The sequence below is a fragment of the Myxocyprinus asiaticus genome, chromosome 13 (assembly GCF_019703515.2).
Source record: "Myxocyprinus asiaticus isolate MX2 ecotype Aquarium Trade chromosome 13, UBuf_Myxa_2, whole genome shotgun sequence".
Taxonomy (NCBI): Eukaryota; Metazoa; Chordata; class Actinopteri; order Cypriniformes; family Catostomidae; genus Myxocyprinus; species Myxocyprinus asiaticus.
The window spans coordinates 7415655-7434268 of NC_059356.1; positions in this window are offsets into that span (position 1 = coordinate 7415655).

The following is an 18614-nucleotide window of genomic DNA, read 5'->3' on the forward strand; positions in this document are numbered from 1 at the left end:
ATGCCACAAACTATGAAATGAACAAACATCCAGCACCTGTTTCAGCAGTTTAGTTTAGCTACTGTTATTTATTTATTATTATTATTATTATTATTATTTTATTTATTTATTTATTTACATTTACTGTATTTTGAGCACAATTACATGTCTTTGTTTTCTTAGTTGTTTCTTGTCTAGTTTTGTTTTGTCTTATTGTTCATGTCCATTTTACTGTATTCACTTATTTGTTTTTCTTGTAATGCTTTGGCAATATGTACTTACTGTATGTCATGCCAATAAAGCAATTTGAATTTGAATTGAAATAGATTTAGTTATGTGTAGTGTAAAAATATACAATAATTATAATGGGGAAAAAAATAGGTATACAATTTGTTTTTTTTTAGGTTAATTTTATCCAATATTTAATAAGTAAATTTCACCTATTTTACAAAGATGAACTAACTATCTAAGTTATATTAGCTAGACTTTACCTGATATTCTTAACCTATATATTGCATGCTAAAATTGAGAACATTTACTCAAAGAAAGTTGGTGCAAATTGCTGCCTCATTTTTTGGGGTTAAAATCTGTAGGCTGTTTTTTTTTTTTTTTTTCAGTGTACTATACCTAGATTGTTTAAAAGGGAACTGTTATATATGTCTGGGTTTCCTGAAGCACTAAGTAGAACATCAGTAGCACATAAGTAGTACTTAATCTCTAAGGCACATTTCCCAAAAGTATCATTATCCAAGTAGTTTGTAAAAACATTCGTAAATTAACGAGACCAACTTAAGTCAATTAAGTGCAGCTTTACCATATCTTTCTCTCATCTTTCACAGTTTATCAAAGACAATGGGACTTTTAATAAATTGTATTAACATATTTTGATTATTGGAAAGCCATTGTAAACTATTTCAAAGGATCAAAAAAAAGTGTTGAAAAAATCGTTATAAATAAATAGGTAGTCTCCGCTGCCTGCGCATGTGACGTGATTGGTCTAAATTTACATTACATAATAACGTTATATTAGCCTTCTTTGGTAAGTTGTAATGGCAATAGGAAGGATATGTTCTTATTAAACAGATTATTTAAAAATACATATATGTGAGTTATGTGATCCTGCAGTTTAAAACTTAAATAGGGTTAAATAAATAATTAAAATATGTTTAACAAAGGAGATTAGAGTGAGAGTGTGCAATGATATGTTACCTCTCTCTCTTCATCCTCTTCTTCCTTCCTCCAATGGCTGAATGTTCAAATGGTCAAATGGTTCAAATCAGCTCGCCTATAGTCTTTTTACAAGGCAGTAACAAATTGCATGTTGCATAATTGCAGTTTAAAGGCTACAAGTACACAGTGCCTTGAACTCTAACCAGATGTTCTATTAATATTAAGATGAGTAGTTCATGAGTAGTTCAGTACTGATGTCCATCATTTTAATCCTGTTCTGTGTGCACATTTGTTCAGTTTCTAGCCAATGTAACAAAACCTTAGGCTACATGAGAGAGCCCCTTATGATTCACATTGCGTGCATTCATGTTATATGCATTTATTTTGTCACATCCATTAATCTCTATAATTGAGCATCATTACATCTGAAACTCTGTCTTACTATCATTATTTCTTTAATTAAATTCTGTAATAGTTAATAAGTTTCAGCGTCTCGACAAGGTTACAAACAACTTCCATGGTTGTTAGTATTTCCACATTATTTTCATGTTGAGAAGACAAACTTCTAGACATACTGGCCAAAGTGATCAGCACTTTTGGACCAGACAGCTCCCGTAACGAAGCACTTAATTTCTACTTTGTAACGAGCGATGGGTGGGTTTTCCTGGTAAAGTTGCAGCTTAAGCTTTTACGATCATCTTAACTAACGTTGTTTTTTTTGTTTTGTTTTTTTTTTTACAATAGAGTAACGCCTGTTTCCCAAACCAGCACGTAGATCGCTCCTTATAAAGTTGAATTTAAGTTCTTTGCGTGCTGTCCATTCCAATGGTGCTGATCACTTTGGCCAATATACAGTATGTCCAGGAGTTTGTCTTAACATAAAAATAATGCAGAAACACTAACAAAAATGGAATTTGTCTGTAACCTTGTCGAGGCGCCAAAATGTATTAACTATTACATAATTCAATTAAAGAAATAATGGTGGCTTTAGTAAGATGGAGTTTCAGATGTTTTGATGCTAAATCTTAGAGATTAATGAAAGAGACGCAATGAATGCACGTAATGCGAATGTACGCAATATGAATCATGAAGGGCCCTCATGTAGCCTAAATTTTGATACTTTGGCTGAAAACTGAACAAATACACACAGAACAGGATTAAAATGATGGGCATCAGCACTGAACTACTTATAAAACTATATAAATATTAATAGATTATCTAGTTAGACTTCAAGGCACTGGGAAGATTAAACCCCTACTGAGGCACTGTGTACTTGTATAGCCTTACTGCCATTATGCAGCATGCAATTTGTTACTGCCTTGTAAAAATACTATAGGCAAGCCTATCTGAACCAGCCACTGTAGGACGGAAGAAGAGGAGGAGGAAGAGAGAGCGAGGGAAGCTCTCATTGTACACTCTCACTCTAATCTCCTTTGTTAATTATTAACTTATATACAGTATATATATATATATATATATATATATATATATATATATATATATATATATATATATATATATATATACTGTATATAAGTTTTAAACTGCATGGTCACATTACTCACATATGTCTTAAATAATCTGTTTAATAAAAACAAATCGTCTTTCTATTACAATTATTACTATCTTGGTTATATACAATTATTACAATTATGCTTATCAAAGAATGGTAATATAACATTATAAGTATTATAAATGTAGACCTATCACGTGGCATGCACAGACTGCCTATTGATTTCATAGTGATTTTCAACACTTTTATCCTCTGAAATAGATTACAATGGCTTCCCAATGATCAACATATATGAATACAATTTATTAAATGTCCCATTGTCTTTGATAAACTGTGAAAGATGCCAGAAATATATACGTTTAAGTTGACCTTAATGGACTTAAGAGCGGTTCAATGCTCTCGTTTATTTACGAACGTTTTTACGAACTTAGATAACGATGCTTTTGGGATACACGCCTTAGAGATTAAGTACTACTTAAGTGCTACTAACGTTCTACTAAGTGCTTCAGGAAACCCAGCCCAAATATGTTATGATTTGGGAAACAGGCAATAGTCAATCATAAAATAATGAGCGACGTTCATTAAGATGATCGTAAAAGCTTAAGTTGCAATGTTATCGGGAAACCCAGCCAACCTAAATTAAGATGATCGTAAACGATTAAGTTGAAACATTATCGGGAAACCCAGCCAATGTTTGTTGACAGTACAAAAAGGGTAAAAAGAGAGATAGAGAGAAAGAGAGAGAGAAAGATTTCAGAGATTTTGACAGATTTATTTTTCTTTGTTCCAAGGTCAGTGTCTACAGGAAGTTACCACACAAAACACTCAAATTAGGGAAGATAGGAAAACTTTATATGTAGCACAACTTTATTTAAGGCTTTCGAGTGCACAGCACAGAGAATGGGGCTTGAACTGAATGAGGAATTAAGCGGTTGACAGTAGCCTTACATCCCAATTAAGAGTGAATTCAATTTGCACAGAAATACCTAATTAAGTGCAATAATTCAATAATAATAATCCACTTCATAGCCAAAGCTAACACTTATACCAACATATTGTTTTCTTTGTTTGAAAAGGACAGTATAGTTAATGTGTTAAACACAAAATATGGCATTTGCTAATGATTATAATTGTAATTTTTAAAAGTTCACTAACTGTTATTATTATTATTATTATTATTATTATTTTTATTATGATTATTAAAATGCTTTGTTGACAAACATAGTGAAACTGTGGTATCTCCTGTCTCTTATCTCTTTTGCTTGCCTTCACTTTCTTTTCCCAGGACTGGCTGAGAGGAGATGAGCGATCAACATGGGTTGTGTGCTCATGCACTTTAATGAACTTTAACAATAGAATAAAAAATCTCCACTTCACCACTGTGACCCATGTATTACTAAAATCCTCGCAGTTTAGAGCATGCAGATAAAACACTCTAAGCAGTTTCTCAACTGGTGGGTCGCAGGTTTATTCGGACTGGGTCGCGGACAGCAGGTAGGAATGGTTCCCCCACTGAACCATTTTCAGCGGCCGCCCACATGAAATTTAGGACTGCCGAGGCCAATTTAATGATTATCTAATACACGCAAAAGGCTTCTCTGCAATGCTATATTTTCACGGTGCGATTAAAGCTAGCTTTTCATGCGACTGTACGAAAAACTTGCTCCAATGATCTGCTCTAATGTACTGTAGCTCTGGAATGGATTCTAGTGAGAACTGTCTATTTTAAATAACTATGGGTGAAGTCAAACATCTCAAACAGGCAGCCCCGACATTATAAAAAGTGAGGTGGGACAGGGTAACACTGATTTATGCGCCAAAATGAAGTTGTTGTTTTTCTTTTAAAATTACTCATCATCACAATTACAAAATGTTACAGTAGTAACAGTAACATCCTGGTTACTTTCGTAACCTCCGTTCCCTGATGGAGGGAACGAGACGTTGTGTCGATTTAGTGACACTAGGGGTCACACTTGGGAGCCCCAAACACCTCTGCTTTTTGAGGGCCAATGGAAATTGGCGAGTGGAATTTGCATGCCACTCCCCCAGACATACGGGTATAAAAGGAGCTGGTATGCAACCACTCATTCAGGTTTTGTGCTGAGGAGCCGAGACAAGGTCCCGGCCATTTCAGCAGGTAGTTCAGCTTTGTGGCAAGAGGGACACAACGTCTCGTTCCCTCCATCAGGGAACGGAGGTTATGAAAGTAACCAGGATGTTCCCTATCTGTCACTCACTCGATGTTGTGTCGATGTAGTGACACTAGGGGTCCCTATACAAAATGGCACAATAGCTGAACTGTGTTACGTGGACTGGTGGAGCGAGACGGGCAGACCGCTGTGTGCCTCGTAGCCAGCGCACCAGGCCATCACGTAACCTCCCCCAACACTCTTATGAGCGTCGACTAGTCCTTCGGGAACAAGTTGACTGCCCAAAAAATAGGGACAGGCTAGCCCAGCCATGGCCTCTTTTCCTCTTTTTTCTCCCAAAAAAGAGTGTAATTTGTTAACCTAAATAAATAAATGTCTACGTCGGGGGTGTCACTCCGAAGGGGAAGACACCGCGAAGACCACACCCTGCCCAGAGAGGGGGGTATTTTGAGTGGAAATACGTCACATGGTCTTACCAAGTCTCGTCGGAAGTATGTCATGTGGAGAAGTCCCATGGTAGGTCCTACCTGAGGGGGAGGAGTTTCTACAAACATGGTGACCGGGGGCAGTGGGGCCTCTGCCCAAGGAAGACACAGTTTACCGACAGGGAAACGATTTAGCGGAAGATATCACATGGGAAACACGGGGAACCACCACATGTGGAGCACCTACCTCAGTACAGGGCCTAGTTAGCACATGTACTGTGCAGGCAGCGAGTTTCTCCACAAACTCCTCTGCCACAGGGCTAAGGAAGAAAGTCATCCAGGGATCACAACATGTGAACATGACTGGGAGTCAAAAGCGCACGTCTTCACCTCATGGGAGGGGAAGGGCACTATGCGCAAGCGGTACACCTGGCCAGCTGTCCCAGAACTTACCTGTTCGGACCTGACAACACACGGGACAAAACCGTTCAACCCGGAGATTATAGAACCTTGCAAAGGTATTGGGTGTTGCCCAGCCCACTGCTCTGCAGTTGTCTGCTAAAGAGGCGCCACTGGTCAGGGCCCAGGAGGCCGCTACACTCTTCATAGAGTGGGCTTGTAGTCCCACGGGGGGCGGCATGTCCTGAGCGTGATATGCCATCACGATGGCATCAACGACCCAGTGGGCGATCCTCTGTTTGGAGACAGTAGCCTTTCCGTTGTCCACCAAAGCAGACAAAGAGCTGCTTGGAACTTCTAAAGCTCTGCGTGCGATCCAAATAGCACTGGACACAGCAACGCCAAAGCTGGGTCTGCCTCCTCCTGGGGCAGCGCTTGCAGGTTCGCCACCTGATCCCTAAATGGGGTCATGGGAACCTTGGGCACATAGCCCAGTCGGGGTCTCAGGATCACATGAGGTGACCCGGACCGAACTCTAGGCACGATTCGCTGACAGAGAACGCCTGCAGGTCCCCTACCCTCTTGATGGAAGTGAGCGCAGTCAGGAGGGCAGTCTTCAAAGAGAGTGCCTTAAGTCTACTGACTCCAGGGGCTCAAAGAGAGCACCCCGTAGACTACAGAGAGGTCCCACGAGGGTATGAGGCACGGTCTGGAGGGATCCAACCTCCTAGCACCTCTCAAGAACCTGATGACCAAGTTGTGCTTCCCCAAATACTTACCATCCACTGCCTTGTGATGTGCCGAAATGGCGGCTACATACACCTTCAAGGTGGAGGGGGACAGCCGATCCAACTGTGCATCACTGGGGGTCTTCACGTTGGGAAGAACACCACTTAGCGAACAGACGCCACTTCAAGGCATACAGGCGCCTCATAGAGGGAGCCCTAGTCTGAGTGATCATGTCTACCACCGCGGGTGGTAGGCCACTTAGGTCTTCCACGTCCCATCCAAGGGCCAGATGTGGAGATTCCAGAGGTCTGGTTGTGGGTGCCAGATGGTGCCCCATCCCTCACGAGGAGTGCGAGGTCCGAGAACCACATCTGGGTGGGCCAGTAGGGTGCTACTAGGATGATCTGCTCCCTTTCCTCCCTGACTTTGCACAGGGTCTGTGCAAGTAGGCTCACTGGGGGAAAGGTGTATTTGCATAGTCCAGGGGGCCAGCTGTGTGCCAGCACATCTATACTGAGGGGTACCTCGGTCAGAACGTACCAAAGCAGGCAGTGGGTGGATTCCCAGGAAGCAAACAGGTCTACCTGTGCTCAACTGAATCGACTCCAAATCAGCTGGACCAACTGCTGTCTGTTCGGACCAACACGTGCTTGCCCTGGATCAATGGCCAGAACCTCCGCAGGGTGAGCAGTACTGCCAACAACTCGAGGCAGTTGATGTGCCAACGCAGCTGCGGGCCAGTCCAGGAGCCAGCGGCTGTGTACCTATTGCATACAGCGCCCCAGCCTGTCTTGGAGGCATCCATCATAACCACAACGTGCCTGGAGACCTGCTCTAGGGGAACCCCTGCCCGTAGAAATGCAATGTCGGTCCAAGGGCTGAAGAAGTGGTGACAGATCGGTGTGATGACCACACGATGTGTCCCGCATCGCCATGCCCATCTCAGGACTCGAGTCTGAAGCCAGTGCTGAAGTGGTCTAATATGCATCAACCCGAGCAGTGTGGCAACTGCTGAGGATGCCATATGCCCCATGAGCCTCTGAAAAAGTTTCAGTGGAACCACTGTCTTCTGTCTGAATGCCTTCAGACAGTTTAGCACCGACTGTGCACGCTCGTTCATGAGACACGACGTTATCGAGACTGAGTCCAACTCCAAGCTGAGAAAAGAGATGCTCTGAACCAGGGAGAGCTTGCTCTTTTCCCAGTTGACCCAAAGCCCTAGACGGCTGAGGTGCCTGAGCACCAGGTCCCTGTGTGCCACAGTAACTCTCAAGAGTGAGCTGGGATCAGCCAGTCATTGAGGTAGTTGAGTATGCGGATGCCCACTTCCCTTAGCGGGGCAAGGGCTGCCTCTACGAACTTCCTGAAGACATGAGGGGACAAGAACAGGCCGAAGAGGAGGACCTTGTACTGGTACGCCCGGTCCTTGAAAGCAAACCGCAGGAAGGGTCTGTGTCGAGGTGAAACCGAGACATGGAAGCACGCATCCTTCAGGTCTACCGCCACGAACAAATCTTGATGCCAGACACTCACTAAAATGCATTTTTGCATCAGCATCTTGAACGGGAGTCTGTGCAAGGCCCGGTTCAGTACTCGCATGTCCAAGATTGGCCGCAACCCACCGCCTTTCTTTGGTACATTGAAGTAGGGGCTGTAAAACCCTTTCTTCATCTCAGCTGGAGGGACAGGCTCTATCGCACCCTTCCGTAGAAATTTAGTGATCTCCTCACACAAGGTTCATCGAGGTGAAGCGGATGCCGCTGAACCTGGGTGGGCGCCTGGTGAACTGAATCGCATAGCCAAGTCGGACGGTCCGGGTCAGCCATCACGACGGGTTGGAAAGCGCGAGCCATGCGTCCAAACTCCGGGCGAGGGGGACCAAGGGGATAATCACATCGGACGTACCGGCGGGTGGGGCCTCGCGGTGGGTGGTACCTGAGGCGCCACATCGAGGCGGCTTGAGCCCCGTGGCCGTGCTGAGTCCAGGGACATCAAAGCACTTACCTGGCTCCTTATACCCACCATAAGATTGGCCTGGGAGGGGGGAGGAGGAATATCATCACCGCAGTCCATCGGAACCAACCCGGTGTGGGCATGTTTGTGCCACAGCTGGGCGCGCAGGGGCAGGGGGTCCACCGCTGGAGCGCCAAACCTGCCAAAATGGGATGGTGGACGGTGGTAGTGACGTCGGCCGTGCACACCTGACATGTGACCCAGAGAACAAGGAAACCACTCTTTTTTGAAGTTTTGGGTACAGCAGCCTCTTGGGCATGCAGCGAAAAATTAAACAAAAGATTCTCCTCCCGGCCCTCCACTGGTGGATGGTCTGTCTACCAGCTCCGTGGAAGCGGATCTCCTCGCTCCTGGGTCGCCCGTCTCAGGGGTGCTTCGAAGCCTTCCTAGGGTTCTTGGCGGCCGGCCGTGAGACGGGTGGTGTCTGCTTCCTGTGGTGGGCTCCACGCCGGGGCCGGTCATGACTGTTTTGTGAAATGAACGTCTCCCGAACATACATTCAAAAATCATAATTTTTCATTTGAATCTACCAAGGAGGTCTATAATACCTGGAAAAATCTATCTAATAATATTTGCGATTTAAATGTTGCTTGCAATAAATTTCGTTTCGTCAGGGTACACGGTTATGCTGTGTTTCATTCAAGATGGATGAGGGATATTCCTACTTGATATTTCGGACCATAAATGTATTCCATTCCCCAATATTCGGAACTTCAGTGCTCCCGTTAGCTTAGCAGGAGTTTGACTCTCATTAGAGATGGCTCCTAGCAACCCAATTGATAAACAATGCTGAAGCTAACAGTTGTGCTTCAGGTGTATGATTATCAAAAGAGATTATAATGTTTTATACACCTGTTTCTGCAGGCATTTGTTAAACAAGCTTTAATATCCTGTAATGTGGAAACAAACTCATTTATCGATATTACTTAATAAAGTGAATGTTTATCACTTACTTTGTATATCTCCCTGAGTGTCGACATGTTTGTGTGACCTGCATCTCGGCGAAATCGGAGTTGAGAATTTCTGCATGAGCCTACATGTTGTAATTCTGACTTCAAGATGCATTCCATTGCACTTTTCCTAGTAGGATGTTGGAAAATCCGACTTTCTAAGTTGAATGGAATGCAGCACTACTTTTCAAAACTTGATCCGACACTGAATGCTACCAGCAGCCTAATTTACACTTAGAAAACTCCTGATGTTGCTATAACAATGCAAAAAGCACTTACCAATTTACTTTGAGTGAAAATCAGTCCTCCTTTCCTGTTTAATAAATTAAGCAATCACACAGTCATGCAGAACATCTGGTGTTTTTAAATCCATAAGGATCTCATTCTCAACGGCAATAACAGCAGTGATGACAGCCGATTCATCAGCAAGATCTCACGCTCTTTGCTTTCAAATTACATACATCACCTAAAGCGTGATTGTGTCACTCAAGGCCAGCTAGAAGGCCTCGACCAGGACACATCCTAAAGATCACATCTACCAAGAACAAATAAATCAATCTGATTGGCTGATCCTGACAATCTGACTTTAGTTGCTCATTCATTTGCACTGTTAAGGGATTCTGAAGAAATTCTGAAGGTCTGAGGGGGTGGAGCTCAAACTCACATGCTGATTTGGGCATGCCATTTCTGAAACAGCTGTCACACTTTGCTTGTAAGCATCAAGGAATACATTCTGACTGGATAAACTTTTCGTTTTCTCTATTTGTTTGTAGATTAATTAAGAGTTGTAGCGTTTGGACATTATCAAGATGCTCGATCTGCTCATCTGGTCATAAAATCTCTCCCTTTCCCCTTCTTCACACTAAATCACTAGCCTGGCTCCAACATTCTACAAGATAATGGTTACTAAAAGACCCTTTGTCACATTAGTTGCCTTTGCAGATGCTAAACAGAAACATCTCTAAGTCTCTCCTGTAACTTCAAAGGCATTCCTCAACTCATCGAGAATCTCCATATCCTACATGCATCCGGACTCTTGTTTAGCACCAAAGCCAATGCAAGTAACCGTTTTATAAATCTTTAGATGCGTCATTAAGCTTTGACCCCTTTCTTTTAAGGTGATTTTGATTCTCTGATGGTTCTCAAAGGTTGTAGTTAACTGATTGTAAATCTTACCATTCTTTGCTCTTCTCTCTCTTTCTTTACTTTTTGGTATTCTGTATATGTATTCTTTGCTTAAGTTTAGTTGTATTTACCCATAGTTTTTCATTTATTAAACTCATTATATCCATGCTTGATTGTCTCTGTGTTTGCGGCTCACACATCAAAGTCACTTAAACGTTGATTTTGCTACATGCTTTTGTACTGTTAGTACTATAGAGAACAAGAACGTTATTCTTTTTGGCCAGAAGAATAATCATTCTTAAGAGTTGATAGAAGATCATACTGTCGGTTCGGTGGATGAACAGATCAGTCGATTTAGAATTAATTCTGCTAAAATGAATTTTGAAAGATGATCTATATATATTTATAATGAATTATAACCCATTGTAATTAAGTATCTATCTGTCTATCTATCTATCTATATACAGTATATATATATATATATATATATATATATATATATATATATATATATATATGTATCTCCCTTTTTGGCTGATTTAAATATTTATGATTAGTATTTATGACAATGTGGTATGATAATATATATATATATATATATATATATATATATATATATATACCCTTTTGAGATAATTTGCTACATGTTATGGTGGAGAATGCGGGCACGTTTTAAACTTTGGTTTGTGAGACAACTCGATGTCAATCTATGTGTGTATTATTATTATTTCATGTGCAATTAGAGAGTGAGACAAGTCACAATGCGAACTCATTTCTCTGATAACTGTAAGGCTGGCACCAGAATGTCTACAACCAAAAGGCGCCATTTCCGGTAAAAGTCAAAGAGCTCTGCGAGAATCAACGTCATAGAACTCTCTCACAAAAGCTGAAATCTACACCTGAATATCACCACAGTGTGATAAATTGCAAATCACCTTGCTGCCCCCCCCTCTCTCCCCCTTCTCCCCTTCATCAGCTCTGGACCAACACAAAAGACACAAGATTTATATGTAAAAAAATATAACAAATACCATGAAAACAAAGAATGCAACTGTATGTGTTTGATATCATTTAAGAGGTCTCTGTGCGACTGGTATAGTGGTCTCTTTCCCATGTTGATAAAACTAATGGTAACAAAGTTATAAGGTCTTTGCCAAATACTGCATAATTCTGGAGGTGGCTCCCCCTCCTTGACCTACAATGGAAATTATCTCCTGTATGTTAACAAGGTTAAACCCCAGGAAGTCAAGAACCCATTCACCCCCAAATCCTCATTGTTCAAAGGATAATACCATTTGGTACACAATGTTTATTCTGTCTGGATATTTAAGGAAAGTTGGCATGAAGTTCTGGGAATCTGTATACAGATCTCCCATGCTGTACCGCTGCATGTAGTTTTGTCAGGTATGTTTCTTTGACTTGTCTTTTATTTTTAGTAATGCTTGTTTATTCTGATCATGTGAAATTGGCTTTGATTTGAATTTCTGCAACAATGTTTTATATCCTACCTGACAAATAAATTGTTATTATTTGATTCATTCTGAATTCCTCTGAAATCATTACTGGAGCTTTAAAATAGGAGGAAGCCATTTAAAGACTCTCAGTTTGAATTTAAACCACTCAGGTCAAACAGGTAGGACAACCACCTAGGACAACCAGGTAGGGCAACCACCTAGGACAGCTGGGTAGGATTTGAATTTCAATAGACCAGGGTAGACCATACTGGAGCTTTAATATAGGAGAAACCGCTCAGGACAACCGGGTAGGAGAAAGCCACTTAAAGACTCTGTCACTGCTCACCGCCCGTCTTAGCAAGTTGTATGTACATGACTAAGCGGCAATATCGTCTGGTTATGAGAAAAGCCAAACCAGACGATATTAGTTAACCCTGCAACCACTGACTAAGAACGGAACTGGCTATCCATTTTCGGGAGGTTTACGTAATTTAATGACGGCCGGCGTAAGTCTCCAAAGATCAAAAGGACAATGAATAGAAGAGGATTTAGAGTAATCAATAACCTAAAAATGTTAAATTAAAAGAATGATCAGAAATTAGTTAGAGCTTAAATATAAATTAGAGGTCAACTTAAAATTGGAGTCAGATTAATATAAATTTGGAGTCAGATAAAATGAATAACGGAATTAAATGTGTGAATTAACAATAATTGATTTACTTCAGTGCTCAGAAAAGACAGAACAACGCAGAGACCTTCAATGGCAATTTTATTGAAGTTCCACTCCGGAACGGATATGAAAATTATTTATCCAGATTCCCTTTTTCCTTTTTTTACATAACTGAAAGGCTCAAAGCAGATTTCAGTTCTGTACTTTAACAGCTTCTATTTGTCTAACATTTAGCCACTGTTAATTGTTAAAATAAACTGCAGTTCATATTATTAAAATTGTTTCTGTGAAGACAAGGAAACCTCTTTACAGCAAATTTTAATATTATTAAGATCGCCTGTAAGAACGAAGAAATCTTCTTTCAGTGTGATAAAATTGATTTGAGCGAAGCTCCTCATCTCAGCTTTTAAAGGCCTTATATGATTGTATTGCTAGATTGAATTCATTGCATAATAATGTGCTATTCAACTAAGTGATCTCACTCCCTTAGGTTTAACCATTAGCTTAGCTAACTAATGCATGCCTAATGCAAATCTAATCATGAAACTCTGCGGGCCAGTATCTGATTGATATGTAAATGGGGGTCCAATGAAAATTGGCAAGTAGTATTTGCATGCCACTCCCACGGACATATGGGTATAAAAGGAGCTGGTATGCAACCACTCATTCAGGTTTTATGCTGAGGAGACGATATAATGTCCGGCCATTTCAGTGGGTAGTTCAGCGTTGTGGCAGGAGGGACACAACGTCTCGTTCCCTCCATCAGGGAACGGAGGTTACACAAGTAACCATGACGTTCCCTATCTGTCACTCTCTCGACGTTGTGTCAAGGTAGTGACACTAGGGGTCCCTATACAAAAAGCCACAATTGGCTGAACTATGTTACGTGAACTGGCGGTGTGTGGTGGGCAGACTACTGTGTACCTCATAGCCAGCACACCAGGTCAACACGTAACCACCCCCGACATAGTTATGAGTGTCGAACGCCCTTTGGGGACAAGTCGACTACCCAAAAGATAGAGACAGGCTAACCCAGTCGTGGCCTCTTTTCCCCTTCTTTTTTTACACTCCCTAAAAAAGAAGGGGGATTATCCGACTGGGCCGCCAGGTCTAGCGTGGGGGTGTCCCTCCCAAGGGGAAGACACCGCGGAGACCACACACCGCCCAAAGTGAGGGGGGGATATTTAAGTGGAAAACTATGTCACATGGTCTTTCCGACCATGTGGAGAGTCTTCAAGGTAGATCCTACCCAACGGGTAGGAGTTACTACAAACATGGAGACTGGGGCAGAGGGGCTCTGCCCAAGGAAGACGCAGTTTGCCAACAGGGTAATGAACTAGTGGAAGATATATATTGCATGGGGTTAGCCTTACAGGGAACCGCCACATGCGGAGCACCTACCCCAGAACAGGACTCTTAGTTAGCACGTGTACTGGGCCGGTAGCAAGTCTCTCTGAAAACTCGACTGCCAAAGGGCTCAGAGGAAGTCAACCAGGGAACAAAGTTTGTGAACACTACTGGGAATTAATAGCGCACATCTTCAGCTCAAAAGGAGGTGGATGGCGCTATGTACAAGCGATACACCCGGCTGGCTATCCCGGGCTTATCCACTTGTACCGGTTCCACCTGGAGGTTGTAGAACCTTGCAAAGGTGTTGGGTGTTGCCCAGCCTGCTGTTCTGCAAATGTCTGTTGGAGAGGCACCCCTGGCCAGGGCACAGTAGGCCGCTACACCCCTGGCAGAATGGGCTCATAGCCCTACCATGTTCGGCACGTCCTGGGCGTGATATGCCATAGTTATGGCGTCAATGAGCCAGTGGGCAATCCTCTGCTTGGAGACAGCACTTCCTTTCCACTGTGCACCAAAGCAGACAAACAGCACCAAAGATCCTAAAGCTCTGTGTGCGATCCCAATAGATGTGTAAAGTGCGCACCGGACACAGCAAGACAGGGCTGGGTCTGCCTCCTCCTGGGGCAGCGCTTGCAGGTTCACCACCTGGTCCCTAAAACGTGTTGTGGGAACCTTGGGCACATTGCCTGGTCGGGGTCTCAGTATCACGTGAGAGTAGCCTGGACCGAACTCCAGGCACGTTTCACTGACAGAGAACGCTTGCAGGTCTCCTATCCTCTTGATGGAAGTGAGCACAGTCAGGAGGGTAGTCTTCAAGGAGAGTGCCTTAAGCTTGGCTGACTGCAAAGGCTCAAAGGGGGCTCTCTGTAGACCCTGAAGAACTACAGAGAGGTCCGATGAGGGAAAGAGGCGCGGTCTGGGGGGATTCAGCCTCCTGGTGCCTCTTAGGAACCTGATGATTAGGTTGTGCTTCCCTAAGGACTTACCGTCGACTGCGTCGTGATGTGCTGTGCAGCAACGTACAACTTTAAGGTGGAAGGGGACAGTCTCCCTTCCAACCTCTCCTGCAGGAAGAAAAGCACTGATCTGACTGCGCACCACTTAGTGAACAGATGCTACTTAAAGGCATACAGGCACCTCGTAGAGGGGGCCCTAGCCTGAGTGATCGTGTCTACCACTGCAGGTGGGGGGCTGTGGCCATGAGCATGAGGTCCGAGAACCATGCCTGGGCGGGCCAGTAGGGTGCTACCAGGACGACCTGCTCCTCGTCCTCCCTAACCTTGCACAGGGTCTGTGCAAGTAGGCTCACTGGGGGAAAATGCATATTTGCGCATGCCAGGGGGCCAGCTGTGTGCCAGCGCGTTTATGCCGAGGGCCTTGGTCAGGGTGTACCAGAGTGGGCAGTGGGGAGGATTCTTGGGAGGCGAACAAGTGCACCTTCGCCTGTCTGAATTGACTCCAAATCAGCTGGACCACCTGAGGGTGGAGTCTCCACTCTCCCCTGAGGGTAACCTGTCGTGACTGCGCGTCCGCTGTAGTGTTGAGTTTGCCCGGGATGTGAATGGCTTACAGCGACTTGAAGTGCTGCTGACTCCAGAGGAGGAGACGGCGGGTGAGTTGTGACATACAATGAGAGCGCAGACTGCCTTGGTGGTTGACATATGCTACCATTGCCATGTTGACTGTCTGAACTAACACGTGCTTGCCCTGGATCAACGGCCGATACCTCCACAGGGTGAGCAGAATTGCCAACAACTCGAGGCAGTTGATGTGCCAATGCAGTCAAGGGCCATCCACAAGCCGGCGGCTGCGTGCACGTTGCAAACAGCGCCCCAGCCCATTTTGGAGGCATCCGTCGTGACCACGACGTGCCTTGAGACCAGTTCTAGGGGAACACCTGCCCGAAGAAATGAGAGGTCGGTCCAAGGGCTGAAAAGACGGTGACAGACCGGCGTGATGACCATGCGATGTGTCCCACGGTGCCATGCCCATCTTGGGACTCGAGTCTGAAGCCAGTGCTGAAGTGGTCTCATATGCATCAACCCAAGCGGGGTGGCCACCGCTGAGGATGTCATATGCCCCAGGAGCCTCTGAAAAAGTTTCAGTGGAACCACCATGTTCTGTTTGAACGCCTTCAAACAGTCTATCACCGACTGGGCGTACTCGTTCGTGAGGCGCGCTGTCAAAGAGACCGAGTCCAACTCCAAACCGAGAAAAAAGATGCTCTGAACCGGGAGGAGCTCGCTCTTTTCCTGGTTGACCCAAAGACCTAGTCGGCTGAGGTGTGAAAGCACCAAGTTCCTGTGTGATCACAACATGTCCCGAGAGTGAGCTAAGATTAGCCAGTCGTCAAGATAGTTGAGAATGCGAATGCCCACCTCCCTTAACAGGGCAAGGGCTGCCATTGCGACCTTGGTGAAGATGCGAGGAGACAGGGACAGGCTGAAAGGGAGGCCTTTGTACTGATATGCCTGACCCTCGAATGCAAACCGCAGGAAGGGTATGTGTCGAGGAATGATCGAGACATGGAAGTACGTGTCCTTCAGGTCTACCGGCGCAAACAAATCTTGATGCCGGACGCTCGCCAGAATGCGTTTTTGCTTCCGCATCTTGAATGGGAGTCTGTGTATAGCCCAGTTCAGTACTCACAGGTCCAAGATTGGCCGCAACCCACCGCCTTTTTTCGTTAAGATGAAGTAGGGGCTGTAAAACCCCTTCTTCATCTCGGCTGGAGGGATAGTCTATATCGCACCCTTCCGTAGGAGGGTAGCGATCTCCACGCAGGGTAGCAGCATTTTCGTCCTTCACCAAGGTGAAGTGGACACCGCTGAACCTGGGTGAACGCCCAGCGAACTGAATCATGTAGCCGAGTCGGACGGTCCGGACCAGCCATCGCGACGGATTGGAAAGCGCAAGACACGCGTCCAAGTTCCACGCAAGGGGGACCAAAGGGACAACTTCATCGGACGTACTGGCAGGTGGGACCTCGCAGCGGGGCGGAGTTCGAGGTGCCACACCATGTCGTGGCCATGCTGAGTCTAAGGACATCGAAGCACTTAACTGGCTCCTTGTGACCACCCCCGGAACAGCCTGGGATGGGGGAGGAAGAGGCCTGTCCTCGTGACCCGTGGAGACTGTATAGACTGACATCGGGGGCGGATTTGTGCCACAGCTGGGCGCTCGGGTGCGAGACCCCCGCTGGAGCGCCAAACCTGCCAAATAATGTGGTGGACGGTGGTCGTGATGATGGCCGTGCACACTGGATACGTGACCCAGGGAACAAGGAAACAGCTCTTGCTTAACTCTTGAGTACTGCAGCCACTTGGGCATGCAGTGCAATTAAATGTAAAAGGTAACAAAAAGGTGGAGAGGTCTGCTTACCAGCTCCAGAGCAGCGGGTTTCATCGTCCCTGGGTCGCTTGTCTCAAGGGCGCTTTGAAGCCTTTCTTGGGTTCTGGGCGGCCGCGAGACGGGTGGCGTCTGCTTCCAGCAGTGGGCTTCACGCTGGGGCCGGGCCGAAGGGTCGGGCTGCGGCGGCACCAGTGCAGTCACCGCAGGGGGACGCCCTTGGCAATGAGTAGACGGGGTGCAGGATCTTGAGCCGCGCTGGGGCAGGATATGCCGGCTAGCATCTGTCTATTTCTCCACCGTCGAGAACTGCTGGGCAAAGTCCTTGATGGTGTCGCCGAATAGGCCAGCCTGGGAGATGGGGGCAGCAAGGAATCATGTCCTGTCAGCCTCACCCATCTCGACCAGGTTGAGCCAAAGGTGGTGCTCCTGGACCACTAATGTGGACATCGTCTGCCCGAGAGACCGCGCCGTGACCTCCATCATTCGGAGAGCGAGGTCGGTCACCGAGCACAGTTCCTGCATCAATCCTGGGGTGGAACTACCCTCATGCAGTTCCTTTAGTGCCTTGGCGGACTTGCAGGAGAGCCATGGCGTGCAGGGCGAAGGCGGCTTGTCCAGCGGCACCGTATGCCTTGGCCGTCAGAGACGACGTAAACCTACAGGCCTTTGAATGGGGCTTTGGGCACCCGTGCCAGGTGGCGGCGCTCTGCGGGCATAGGTGCACCGCGAGCGCCTTTATCCACCGGGTGATTGCCGAATAGCCCTTGGCCACCCCACCATCGAGGGTAGTGAGGGCGGGGGAGCTGAAAGGATCGGGACCGGGCAGTAAAAAGTGCCTCCCACGACCTTGTCAGCTCTTCATGCACTTCCGGGAAGAAAGGAACAGGGGCGGGGCGTGGCTTTGAGTGGCGCCGCGAGCCCAGGAACCAATCATCGAGCCGCAAGGGTTCAGGGAAGAGCAGAGGATTCCACTCTAGCCGACGCTCGCAGCTGCCCGGGAAAGCATGTCATCATCTCCGCGTCAGCCTGTGACTGGGTAAACATCCCCGAAGGGAGGATCCCAGCTGAGGATTCTGCGTCCGACTGGACGAGCCCGCTCTCCGATGCTGCGCTCGAGAGCTCATCACTTTAGCGGGCTCCGAATAAGAGGTCGAACTCGCCATGAGACGAGCCGGCGGACTCATCCGGAAGCCCGATCGGGGCAGACGAGCGTGCTGGGGAATGGGAGGATGGCGGGGGGATACCCGGCGGAGGCGGTCCCATTGGGGTCCCCAAATTGCCCCCAGTGCTAGCCGCGCTGGCCTCATACCTGTGGGTAAAAGGACAGAGGCGGGGA